This window comes from Lissotriton vulgaris, chromosome 6, assembly GCF_964263255.1.
Source record: "Lissotriton vulgaris chromosome 6, aLisVul1.2, whole genome shotgun sequence".
Taxonomy (NCBI): domain Eukaryota; kingdom Metazoa; phylum Chordata; class Amphibia; order Caudata; family Salamandridae; genus Lissotriton; species Lissotriton vulgaris.
Window position 1 is genome coordinate 242,973,177 of NC_141694.1, and position 14,560 is coordinate 242,987,736.

A 14,560-nucleotide genomic window follows, 5' to 3' on the forward strand; every position below is an offset into this window, starting at 1 on the left:
CAGTCATAGTGCCCAAGTCATTTCCTCCACAGTGCACTATTAAGAGGTCAGGGTTTGGCAGATGCAAAAAGGTTTTCACCAATGGTATCAATTGGTGACATCTCAATCCTCTCTGGCCAATCCACTTGATTTCCACATTTGATAAATCAAGATTGTGAAAATTTCTGCTAGCTGCATACCTTTGAGCCCAGTGGATGTAGCTATGTCCAATAATCCAAACAGAATACATGGAGAGAGAAGGTTCTGGTGCAGTCAGATGAAGTGTGGGAATGAAATGGCAGTTGGAACAGTAGGAGTTTACAAAAAAAGAATTGTGGAGTTTCCCTGCTCTTGAATCACAAGCAATGATTGGTGGATTCAGATAGTTAAAAACTGAAAGTTAGGGTGCATGGTTGTGTTGTATGAAAAAAGCAATTTGAATGGTTAAGAAAAAGTCAATTAAAGCAATATTGCCCTGGATAAGCTGGTGTATTGAGAGGTCAAACATCCTTGCTGACTTAATTTGCAACATTGTAGAATAAACTTTTGAACCTGAGAGTTCAGTTAGGAGGGAGTTGCTATGATAACAGATAGAAAGGTCTGAGAGGGGGAAGGGTGTTGGTTTGAAAATAGTGAGGGAAGAGTTTTGATTGGTTGAAATGAAGCATATGTGTGTAGAATTAGAGGTTATCAGTGCCATTAATGGTTGCAGTGCCTGAAGAACATACCTTTTGCTCTGCTAAAGAAATATTGGTGTGTGGATTGGACAGTGTTCTTAATCTCCCAAAGCATTTGTAAAGGTAAGTAATGATTCATTTAATTTAGATAGAGACTTATTTGCTCTATGGAGAAGATTTGGAAGCAGATAGTGAAGTTTCAGTAGTAAAATGGAATGCTTGTACATAGGACTTGTGCTGTGTTTGTAAAAAGTTATTTAAAACACGATTTTGGGGTAAAAGAATGCCTTTTATATTTTTGAGAAGCAATTAATAGTGTCTGCCTCTGTCTTTGCCATGTATATTTGCAAGATAGGGGATTTGTATTTTGTGAAACAGTGAGGTTTCAGTAGTGAAATTGAATGCTTGTACATAGGTCTTGCGCTGTGTTTCTTAAATGTTATTCAAAAAACGATTTTGGGGGCAAATCAATGGTATTTACATTTAGGTGTTATTTATGATTGCCTTGTGGCGCCAGTGCGTCACTTTTAACATGGGAAAAAAGTGATGCACCGGTGGCGCAAGGCCTTCATAAATAAGGCCCTGAGTTTCTTTGCTATTGGTTTCTGTCTTGCTTTTTGATGATGCTTGCTATGTATATATGGCTGAGATACCCGCCACCCCCTCTCAACACAATCCCCAAAGATGGGAAACCGGAAACAGTTCTGAAGTCTTTGGAAGACGGGAGGGAGTAACCCCCCCGGCCGTATTTATTAAAATATGAAACAAAATTAAAACATTAAATAAACAGTTTCATATTATGTACAATTTCATTACCACATTGCGATGTTTGGCTAACCTTAACAGATTCTCTAATACAAAGGTTCTCCTAGCCGAACTAACATCCTGCAAAACATTTACTTGAAATTTTGAAATTGTACATCCTAACGTTTAAGGGCCAACGGCAAGGTCGTAACCGGTGTCAAGATCCCTAACCCAGAAATATCGCCCTCACTTGTGAGGGGCGGCCCAGAGGCGTACCTCAAGTGCAATTACCAATTTCCCTTGACTTGACGGGGGCCCCAATAAAACTCGACGCCACTTAGAGGTCGTACGAGGACTCGTGTGAGGTATCTAGAAGGTAGCGTAGACCCCCCACCAAACCCCACACAACTTACCATATCTGCCGTCGCAGACGTCCTGGCCCCGGGAAATTCCCCAGGAGGGGGCTGTAACCCCTCCTACCCAGGAAGGGGCCTTGACCGCCTTTCCTCTTCTTTCGGCGACCCATCCTTAGAAGGGACCGCCTCCCCGTTGAGGGGCCAATGGCCACCTCCCCCGAGCGCTCCCATCCGTGCTGGGTGACGCCCACTCATAGGGATCTTCCAATTAGTGCTCACCGATCATGACCTTACCGCCCGACTAAAATAAATACGACAATGCTAACTAAATGACTAAACTAAAAATACAGTAGCAACTATACTTTTATTAAAAGCATGCTTACCAATGAACACTAAAGCAGAATTTCTTTATTTGCAAAACGTAACACAAATCGACATTCTTTATTACATACTCAAAATCATCTTGCTAATACCACAACCTGTAAACGAAAATCAGATTTATCCATCAACTTTATTCAAAACCACTTGCTGTCCTCAGGGGCTGGTGGGTGGGTCAAAATTGGCTCTTCGTTCCGTCTCGAGCTCACGTGCAGCGAGGAGGTGCAGCTTCAGAGCACAGGAACAAGAGGATGCCTTCGGATCTTGCTTCTCCTTTTATCCGTCTTCAGGGCGGGCGTAAACCCGCCCCTGCCTGCCCCTAGGGCGTGGCCAGCCGCGTCAGTGTCTAGGCCAACCCACTCTAGGGCGGGAAAAGGCGCGCCCCGGCTACGCCGCTTCGGGCATACCAGCCGAGACTCGCCTCCCGCCCAAGATTGCTTCCCGGGGGGATCGTGGTACTCTGCCATACGTTCGGGGGGACCGAGTGGTCACCCCTTTCCATATGGCTGAGATACCCGCCACCCCCTCTCAACACAATCCCCAAAGATGGGAAACCGGAAACAGTTCTGAAGTCTTTGGAAGACGGGAGGGAGTAACCCCCCCGGCCGTATTTATTAAAATATGAAACAAAATTAAAACATTAAATAAACAGTTTCATATTATGTACAATTTCATTACCACATTGCGATGTTTGGCTAACCTTAACAGATTCTCTAATACAAAGGTTCTCCTAGCCGAACTAACATCCTGCAAAACATTTACTTGAAATTTTGAAATTGTACATCCTAACGTTTAAGGGCCAACGGCAAGGTCGTAACCGGTGTCAAGATCCCTAACCCAGAAATATCGCCCTCACTTGTGAGGGGCGGCCCAGAGGCGTACCTCAAGTGCAATTACCAATTTCCCTTGACTTGACGGGGGCCCCAATAAAACTCGACGCCACTTAGAGGTCGTACGAGGACTCGTGTGAGGTATCTAGAAGGTAGCGTAGACCCCCCACCAAACCCCACACAACTTGCCATATCTGCCGTCGCAGACGTCCTGGCCCCGGGAAATTCCCCAGGAGGGGGCTGTAACCCCTCCTACCCAGGAAGGGGCCTTGACCGCCTTTCCTCTTCTTTCGGCGACCCATCCTTAGAAGGGACCGCCTCCCCGTTGAGGGGCCAATGGCCACCTCCCCCGAGCGCTCCCATCCGTGCTGGGTGACGCCCACTCATAGGGATCTTCCAATTAGTGCTCACCGATCATGACCTTACCGCCACAGGCCGGATAGTTGACCGGCTATCCGGACCCCCCACAACACTCCTACCTAAAGGTCATGGTGTAACGTTTTTAGCCATGCTAAGAAGTCTCCTATGAGTAACTCATTCCCCACCCGAGACAAATGCACTCCATCCCCCAAATACATACTGTCATCATTAATACACCCATGTGGAATAGCATGCAGTGTCTTGGAACGGAACAACCTACTCACTTTGTTATTAAGCTTCCTAACAGAATGATTTAAAGCAGGAACCGAAATAGCCCCCCGCCACACTTTTCGTGGGATCATATGGGACCACGCAATTGTGCACCCTGGAACTCTCCTCGCTAACCAACTTACAGTGGAAAGCATCGCCTCGAGAAGAAGTCGTCTACCAGTGGTGACCAAATCATTACCCCCAAGATGTACTATCACTACAGACGGCGGTGACCTCGTCCGCCCTAGCAAACCCTCAAAAAATGATTGAAACTGGTCAATACAGAGACCGCCTCTTCCGTAGAAGGACACACTGTACCCGTATTCCCCAGCTACGTGAATAATATCACCTGCCTTGAATACGTCTGCGGCACGTCTCACGTATGAGTGGCCCACAACCCACACCTCCTTTTTCACAGCCGGTGATGTCTGACCGCTGGCCCGGTGTAGGGTCGACTGCAAAGTCCGCCCCGCCTCGTAGGCTTGCGCAACTGAAAACCAAACAAAAACAAGAAGCGTGAGTACATTGCTACAGCTTCACAACATGTGCAACCGCACATACCTTTTATAACAATTGGAGGACCAACGCCCCACCCGTTTAACTTGTTCAACATCCAGACCCCTGGCTGTAGCTTCTGTAGCAGCCCCTATCCGAAAGGAATGGGTCCCAAACTCGCCCGGGTTCAAGCCCGCAGCGGCAATCGACATCGCAAGCACCCGCTGAAACTGAAACTTTGTCAGTGGGGTGGCGTCAGCGTGTCTCAACAAGGTCCCCCCCCATGATGCCACCCTTCGTGCTAAATAATCTTCTAGACACCTTACCGGGCACATGGAGGACCCGGGAATCCTGCGTATGATTACGCTGTCTCCCATCCCACTTTGATCGGTCTTGGACCTGACAAATGAGACCGTCATCGTCTCCCCTCTGATCTGGACGTGCTCCTGGCACAATCCTCCTGTCACATCCTGCTTGTTCCTCACCACTAATTCGCTTACCCGCATAGCCCCATGGAATGCCAGCGTAAAAGCGGCTCGGAATAACACTGTCTCAAACTAAGATGAACATGTAGCAGGGAGTCTGGATAATAACTGGGCCAGCCTATCCAAACCTATCGGGCGCCTCTCATCTACTCTGCGACCCTCAAGGCGTTGCCACCCCCGTAGCGCTTTCTGTACAACGAAAGACGCTGTCGGGTCATGGATCCCGTGAGCCCTAGCAACAAAGGAAATGGCAGCCCGATGCCTCTGAGCCGTGGCCACCGATTTCCCGACCCGATGTAAGGACATCAGAAAATCTACCACCCACTCTTCCTGGCCCCAAAGCTCCTCCCTATCAGTCCCCAAAAAGGCCAAATAGGACCGGAACGCCCTTTCATATGCCTTCCTCGTCCTGGGTGCTAAACTCTCTCCCACGAGGTTACGAAGTTCGGGGCACCGAGAGACCAGAGAGCTTCGGGAAAGGGTGCCGGCTCCGGGTCCGCTATGGGAAGGAAACCCCAGAAAGCCTGCATACGAAAACGAGACAGTGCATCAGCCGCCTGGTTCATTACCCCTGGGACATGTCTTGCTCTGAATAGCACATTCAATTGCATGCAAAGTAAAACAATTTCCTTGAACAGTCTCAAAATCCATTTGCATCGTGCTGCCTGACTATTGATACACTCGACCACGGTCATATTGTCAGACCAAAATACCACAGAGTGATCTTTGAACCCTTCGGGCCAAGTTCTCAGGGCCACTAAAATGGGGAAAAGTTCCAGGAAAGCCATGTTACTTGTCAGTCCACTGTCATGCCACCATGTCGGCCACTTTTGTGCAGACCATCTTGTGCCGAATATGGCACCGAAACCTATGCTCCCTGCCGAATCTGTCCACAGCCCCAGCTCCTCAGAGGACACGGCTGGTTTGTTCCAGACGACTCGACCATTGAAATCCGCCAGAAATGCCAACCAAATGCGCATGTCCTGGCGGACCTCTGCCGAGAGCCTTGTGCGATGATGGCACTCCTTCAGGCCGACCATGGCTTGAGCGATCGAACGGGAAAAGGGGCGGGCCATTGGTATAACCCTCAGGGCAAAATTCAACAGGCCAACTAACTGCTGTAATTGATGCAGCTTAACCTTAGGTCCCCTTATACACATCTGCAGGGATGTCCTGAACTTTGACACTTTGTCAGCTGGTAAACGAAAACAACCTTCTGCGGAGTCTAACTCGATCCCCAGAAACTCGAGGCAAGTGGAAGGCCCCACAGTCTTACCTGGTGCCAATGGCACGCCAAACTGATTCATCAAGACACAAAACTGTGCCAAGGCCTGCCCACATTCCGGGTCCCCGGCTGCCCCCAGGAACAAAAAATCATCAAGGTAATGCATCACATTTTGGAAACCCGTCTTCCTTGTGAAGACCCATTGTAGAAAACTACTGAATTTTTCGAAATAGGCACAAGATATAGAGCACCCCATCGGCATACACCTATCCATGTAATAATGACCCTGAAACATGAAACCTAAGAGACGCTGATCGTCTGGATGTACCGGGAGCAACCGGAACGCTGACTCGATATCAGATTTTGCCATCAGCGCCCCGGGCCCCAGGCGATTCAAAATGGCTACGGCCTCATCGAAGGATGCGTACCGCACCGAACACACTTCCGGGTCTATCGCTTTGTTTACGGAAAGACCACGTGGGGCTGATAAATTATGTATCAGCCGAAACTCACCCGGGTCCTTCTTTGGGACCACACCTAAAGGGGAACAAACAAAATTAGGAACCGGTGGTACACTAAACGGACCGGCGACTCAACCTCGAGTAACCTCCTTCCTGATCTTATCCTGTACCACAGTCGTATGCTGAAAGACCGATAGCTGATTTTTACAATACGTTGCACCTTGAAAGTCCCCCACTGGGATGCGGAAACCATAAGAAAACCCGTTCCGCAACACCCCAGCAGAAGCACGATCCGGGTATTCACTGAGCCAAGGAATCATTGCCAAGGTATCAATCAGGGTAGGTAAAGGCGCCCCTCGGACTATGTAAGACCTGTTTGGCGCCTCCTCTACCCCCGTTATCACCCGTTTTGGCTCTGCACGTGGACTCAGGATGGGATGATTGCCCACACCCACTACATTCGTGTCTAAATTTGCACGATCCCTGGGGCCTAGTACATTTACCCCTGTTGAAGTTCCAACAAACCCCCCTTTTTCCTGTGTTACCGGCAGGCTTCGAGTAATTGTCTGTACCCGCACCTGACCGAAAGGGCGTCCCCGCATACTGGCGGGAAGATTCGCCAACGATACTCCCCACTAATGGCAATTTTAACATACCAGTCTCCTTCATTTTGGACCATGACACAGAATCATAACAATCCCATGTTAAGCTTTTATCATGTTCTTTAGCTTTTCTAAACAGGTTATCATAGCAGAACCAATGATTACCCTCGTGTGATACCGAGTACCCCATGATTCGTGACTGATAAATCGGCAATTCGGGTAACAGATCAGGCCTTCGCTCCCCCAAGATCGATGTAAAAACCCCCCACGCTTGGCCCCAATTGCCAATGTTTTCATTTACCTTAAAGGCGGCCATTTTTGCGCGCCAAACACTCGGATGCATGAGCTCCTTCTGGCCCTTGACATGCTCCATCTCATAGTGATCAGTAAGCAACGAGAATATGTTTATGTACTCCCCTGCCCATATCTTTTCCTTAATAGCCAAAGGAACATGCTGACCCAATTTTTCCCTACGAGAGGGTGCCGACTCATCCCTCGCAATCGGCAATGGCCGCTTACCTGCACCGGACGTTGTCTCTGTTACTGAACCCGTCCCCTGTGGCTTCTCTACTGCTGCAGCCGGCGTGGACACCTTCGCTGCTTCCCGTGACTCACGCAGTTGCTTCATTAGCTCCTGCGCGTCGACAGCCGTGGCGCCCTCGCTACCTTTTCCCAACCACGCTGCCAATTGTGCTGCCAGCTCGGGCGGCATATCTTCCTCGGATACGGGGGTGACCACAACGGGAATCGGATTCCCTTCCTTCGGCACGGGAGTTGGTGCCTCGAGCGGGGCACTGGGACCCGGGATGTCTTCTCCCGCTGGTCCCCTCCTGGGCCTCTTGTTTTTCCCTCCCGGGGCTGCTCCCGCCAAAGGACGTTTCGGTCCCCCTTCCTCGTTCTTATCCACTCGTCTCTTTAGTTCGGTCATCTCCTTCATGAGAACGCGCAGCATCTGTTCAGTAGTCATGCGCTTTCCCGCCTTCTTCGGCATTCTCCAACAGAGTATCTGCAAAACAAACAAGAACGATTACAACGCTCAAAATTGGCTCTTCGTTCCGTCTCGAGCTCACGTGCAGCGAGGAGGTGCAGCTTCAGAGCACAGGAACAAGAGGATGCCTTCGGATCTTGCTTCTCCTTTTATCCGTCTTCAGGGCGGGCGTAAACCCGCCCCTGCCTGCCCCTAGGGCGTGGCCAGCCGCGTCAGTGTCTAGGCCAACCCACTCTAGGGCGGGAAAAGGCGCGCCCCGGCTACGCCGCTTCGGGCATACCAGCCGAGACTCGCCTCCCGCCCAAGATGGCTTCCCGGGGGGATCGTGGTACTCTGCCATACGTTCGGGGGGACCGAGTGGTCGCCCCTTTCCATTTGCAAGATAGGGGATTTGTATTTTGTGAAACAGTGAGGTTTCAGTAGTGAAATTGAATGCTTGTACATAGGTCTTGCGCTGTGTTTCTAAAATGTTATTCAAAAACGATTTTGGGGGCAAATCAATGGTATTTACATTTGGGTGTTATTTATGATTGCCTTGTGGTGCCGGTGCGTCACTTTTAACATGGGACAAAAGTGACGTACCGGTGGCGCAATGCCTCCATAACTAAGGCCCTGAGTTTCTTTGCTGTTGGTTTGTGTCTTGCTTTTTGATAATGCTTGCTATGTATATTTGCAAGATAGGGGATTTGTATTTTGTGAAACAGTGAGGTTTCAGTAGTGAAATTGAATGCTTGTACATAGGTTCTGTGCTGTGATTCTAAAATGTTATTCAAAAAACGATTTTGGTGGCAAATCAATGGTATTTACATTTGGGTGTTATTTATGATTGCCTTGTGGCGCCAGTGCGTCACTTTTAACATGGGAAAAAAGTGACGCACCGGTGGCGCAAGGCCTTCATAAATAAGGTCCTGAGTTTCTTTGCTGTTTATTTCTGTCTTGCTCTTGATAATGCTTGCTATGAACATTTGCAAGATAGAGGATTTGTATTTTGTGAAACAGTGAGGTTTCAGTAGTGAAATGAAATGCTTGTACATAGGACCTGCGCTGTGTTTGTAAAATGTTATTCAAAAAACGATTTTGGGGGCAAATCAATGGTATTTACATTTGGGTGTTATTTATGATTGCCTTGTGGAGCCGGTGTTTCACTTTTAACATGGGGAAAAAAGTGACGCACCAGTGGCGCAAGGCCTTCATAAGTAAGGCCTTGAGTTTCTTTGCTATTGGTTTCTGTCTTGCTTTTGGATAATGCTTGCTATGTATATTTGCAAGATAGGGGATTTGTATTTTGTGAAACAGTGAGGTTTCAGTAGTGAAATTGAATGCTTGTACATAGGTCTTGCGCTGTGTTTTTAAAATGTTATTCAAAAAACGATTTTGGGGGCAAATCAATGGTATTTATATTTGGGTGTTATTTATGATTGCCTTTTGGTGCCGGTGCATCACTTTTAACATGGGACAAAAGTGACGCACTGGTGGCGCAAGGCCTCCAAAAATAAGGCCCTGTGTTTCTTTGCTGTTGGTTTGTGTCTTGCTTTTTGATAATGCTTGCTATGTATATTTGCAAGATAGGGGATTTGTATTTTGTGAAACAGTGAGGTTTCAGTAGTGAAATTGAATGCTTGTACATAGGTCCTGTGCTGTGTTTCTAAAATGTTATTCCAAAAACGATTTTGGGGGCAAATCAATGGTATTTACATTTGGGCCTTATTTATGATTGCCTTGTCGCGCCAGTGCGTCACTTTTAACATGGGAAAAAAGTGACGCACCGGTGTCGCAAGGCCTTCATAAATAAGGCCCTGAGTTTCTTTGCTATTGGTTTCTGTCTTGCTTTTTGATGATGCTTGCTATGTATATATGCAAGATAGAGGATTTGTATTTTGTGAAACAATGAGGTTTCAGTAGTGAAATTGAATGCTTGTACATAGGTCTTGCGCTGTGTTTCTAAAATGTTATTCAAAAAACGATTTTGGGGGAAAATCAATTGTATTTACATTTGGGTGTTATTTATTATTGCCTTGTGGCGCCGGTGCGTCACTTTTAACATGGGACAAAAGTGACTTACCGGTGGCGCAAGGCCTCCATAAATAAGGCCCTGAGTTTCTTTGCTGTTAGTTTGTGTCTTGCTTTTTGATAATGTTTGCTATGTATATTTGCAAGATAGGGGATTTGTATTTTGTGAAACAGTGAGGTTTCAGTAGTGAAATTGAATGCTTGTACATAGGTCCTGCGCTGTGTTTCTAAAATGTTATTCAAAAAACGATTTTGGGGGCAAATCAATGGTATTTACATTTGGGCCTTATTTATGATTGCCTTGTGGCGCCGGTGCGTCACTTTTAACATGGGACAAAAGTGACGTACCGGTGGCGCAAGGCCTTCATAAATAAGGCCCTGAGTTTCTTTGCTATTGGTTTCTGTCTTGCTTTTTGATGATGCTTGCTATGTATATTTGCAAGATAGGGGATTTGTATTTTGTGAAACAGTGAGGTTTCAGTAGTGAAATGGAATGCTTGTACATAGGTCTTGCGCTGTGTTTCTAAAATGTTATTCAAAAAACGATTTTGGGGCAAATCAATGGTATTTACATTTGGGTGTTATTTATTATTGCCTTGTGGCGCCGGTGCGTCACTTTTAACATGGGACAAAAGTGACGTACCTGTGGCGCAAGGCCTCCATAAATAAGGCCCTGAGTTTCTTTGCTGTTGGTTTGTGTCTTGCTTTTTGATAACTCTTGCTATGTATATTTGCAAGATAGGGGATTTGTATTTTCTGAAACAGTGAGGTTTCAGTAGTGAAATTGAATGCTTGTACATAGGTCTGGCACTGTGTTTCTAAATTGTTATTCAAAAAACGATTTTGTGGGCAAATCAATGGTATTTACATTCGGGCCTTATTTATGATTGCCTTGTGGTATAAACTTAGATATGTTGCAAATTAGTGTTTATATTGTTTGCTTTTTGTGATTGCTTTGTTGTTTGCTAATAGTGGTCTATAATGTGTTATTTTTTTCTTTACCACAGATTGAAATCAACATTTAAAAAGTTAGCAAAAATGCCGTCAAGGCAAAGGAGAAGAAAAAATAACATTTGGAAAATTACAAAATTAGCAACAGAAGTAAAAGAATCCTCTACAACAAGTACTTCAAAAAACACCCAAAAAGGTCCTGGTAAGACCACTAAGTCTTTTTTTCACAACATATGTAAAACAAAAACAAATGTTAATGGTAATGTGAAGATCCAGAAGGAGAAAACAAATTTGAAAAGGAAGGAGAGGCCCTCAAAAAATGTCTCTATTGGAGCAGGAGAGAAGAATATGGATAGCAATAGAAGGTTAAATCAATTTAGGGACATTCGTAGACGAATGTTTCGCAATAGGGTAGTTTTAAATTTGCTAAAAAATGAAAAGAAAGGTAAACAGAGAGCTGCTTTTTACAAGAAAAAGAAAAGTGTAGAGAAGATTGTTGATCAGGCTTTTGAAGTTAAGAAAAAATTATTTATTTTAGTAATCAATAAAATTAGGATGCTTAATAAGGCAATTGATGTTTTCAAATCGAACAGTAGATGGAAAAGAATAATTAATCGGACTAATTTTTGTGAAGTATTTTCTGGAGAATGGATGCATAGTTCAAGTTCTGAGCCATTTTTTAATGAGGAGAGTTACTTTCAGGAAAATGATTTGGTGCAGGCAGTTGACACCAGTGGGCGAGCATATGAGGTGAAAGATAGTTGTGTGATGGAAAAAGAGAAACTTGTGTCTAGAGATGCAGAAGAGGTGTTAGCTGATGACGTTTTAGGGAGACGTACTAAGGGTCCAGTGTACACAAGAAAGTGCAGTCGTATTTGTAGTGTGCGACAGGATTCAATCGATTTGCTTCGAAATTTCTTACGTACATATAGTAAGAAAAGTCTAAAACAAAAAAAGAAGATCTTGCAAGACTTAGATCCTTGCAGAGTGAGAGAAAGCGCAGGTTTGCATGGGCATTCACTGGCTTGTCTTTCTAGAAAAGTATGTCAGAGTGTTTTTCATCATTTTAGGATGTTAGCAGTGCATCATAATAAGGTGAGGAAATTAGTGAGAAGGTTGTATTATGCAAAAAGTCCAGCACTTAAGCTTAAACAGTTAAACAGTGCTCTTTTGCATGGATCTGAAGTAGATGTGAAGACTATTTGTGAAGAAATTGAGTTTTGTTATTTTGGGAACAAAGAGGACAGTGTAGAAATGGATATAGTAATGGATGGTAATGTGGAAGACAATGTACAGATTTCAAGTACAGAAAAGTTTGACGAGGAAATTACCAAGTTTAAGGTGAAATCAAGTGAAAGGCCTAATTTAACTTGTGCGTGTTGTCGACTGGCTCATTATAAGATTCAGACTAGGTTAGTTGATTTACATGCAAAATGTGAATTGGAAAATAATAGTGAATGGAAGGATTTTGCAAATTATTTGTTGGTTGAGAATTGTTTTGATTTGAGTTTTGATCAGCGTATTTGTAATTATTGTTTGAAAAAATTAAATGAAAATAGAATGCCTGCTAGAGCTGCTCATAATAATCTTCAGTTGATAGACATTCCTTCTGAATTGATGGATTTAAATACTTATGAATCAATTTTGATTCAATGTGTCCATCCTTTTCAAGCTATTGTTCGCATGGAGCCTAAGATAGGGAAATTACCTCCTACAGATTTACAAAGAGGATTAAAGGGAAGAGTTGTTTATTTGCCTCTAGATGTCAAGAAAAATATTGATACAATTGGTGTAGAAAGAGTAGAAGAGGATCCTCTGGTTATTCTAGTTAATGGGGTTCCGACAAAGAGTAAGAAAATCTGGCAAGATTTAGTGGATGTTAGGAAAGTCAAAAAGGCAACGTTGTATTTGGTCAAAAACAATGAGTACTATAAAGATGTAAGTGTTGGAGCAGAGGAAACAGCTACAGAAGAAGACAGTGATTGTTCAGTTGGCCAAATTGAAAAAGTTGATGTCTCTAGAAGTGAAGAAATATATGAACATTATACTGTTCATCCTTTGCATTCCAAAGAAGTAATGGGGAATGCAATTGACTTGTTTCAAATGAAAGCAGCAAAAGGAAGTCCTAATACTGTATGGGAAGAAAGTTTGGAAGCTTGTTGTTTTCAACAGTTATTTCCAACAGGTCGAGGTGGACAATATGACGATCGACCAGTTCAAATTCCTGCAGCTGAATACCGGACTTTAAGATTATATGCTGAAGATCCAAGGTTTCGTCAATGCATTCCGTATTTGTTTCATCTACTGTATGAAAGTGATTTGTCTGGGCTTTCTTATGCAGTCAATCATATATTGAAAAGTGGAGCTCATCTGCAAAATGTTTCGGCGAGGGACTTTATGGAGAAAGTCAATCTGCAAGACAGTATTTTGGAATCTCCGCTCATCAATCTCATGGCATGTCAGCGTGGAACAAACGAGTATTGGTTCCGTCGTCATGGGGAATTGAAATGTATGGTAAGAAACTTAGGAACTCCTACATGGTTCCTCACTCTTAGCTGTGCTGAGTATGCATGGGACGATTTACTTCAATTTCTACGAGAGGCAAATGGAAACATACAAAATATAGAATTGAAAACACCTGGAGAACTGTGTTCTTTGGATCCTGTGAATGTATGCAGATATTTCAATCATAGATTTGAAGCTATGATGTCTTTTATTACCAACAAAAAAAAATCCTCCCCTTGTAGAGGATTTAGATTTCTTTTGGAGGAATGAGTATCAAGCGAGAGGTGCTCCTCATATACATATGTTGTTATGGATTAAAGATGCACCCAAATTTGGATCAGATTCGGATGAAACAGTGATGAGTTTCATTGAAGAGTATTCAACATGTGCTGTTCCGAAAACTACTGAAGAAAACAGTTTAAGGCAATAAGTTTTACGTTTTCAATCTCATCGCTGTGGAAAGTACTGTCGTCGAAAATTCAAAAACAAGGAAAAGTACTACACGAAATGTCGTTTTGCGTTTCCACGACCAGTGATTTCTAAGGGAAGAATAAATAATTTGATGTCATCTCTACGACATACTGTGATGAGGAAATCACCCAAAAATACATATAATTTAGAAAGAAACGAAGAGCCCAAGTACATCGACTACAACCCAGTGATTTTGTCCATGTGGAATGCTAACATGGATATTCAGTTCGTTGCTGACAACTCTATTGCTGTGGCTCGATATGTGACATCTTACATCACAAAAAAAGAACAGACAGAACTGAAGGAAATGTGGGAGGACATTTCACATGAAAAGAGTCTAAGCAAGAAATTATACAGTTTCAGTCTGAAGATGTTGTTGCATCGAGAAATTGGAGCATATGAATGTTCTGATCGGTTATCATCAGCAAGTCTCTATGCCAAATCAAGAACAATCATTTGGGTGAGTCTAGGTCTTTCTGCAACACGAAACCGAGTTTTGAAATCTGTCCAAGAAATTGAATATTTGGCGGAGAAAGAACCAAACAGTACAGATATTTTGAAGACAAATATGTTGGATACATACTATCCAAAAAGAAGTAGTCACCTTGAGAACACTTGTTTGTATGAAGTTCTGCAAAACTACAGTTATAAGAGGAACATCACAGAAGATATCAATAATGGAAAATATGCTGTCATTGGGTATGAAGAATGTCTAGTGAGGCAGAGAAAAGGCCATTTGATTAATCATCGAAAATTGAGTTGCGAAGCTCCAG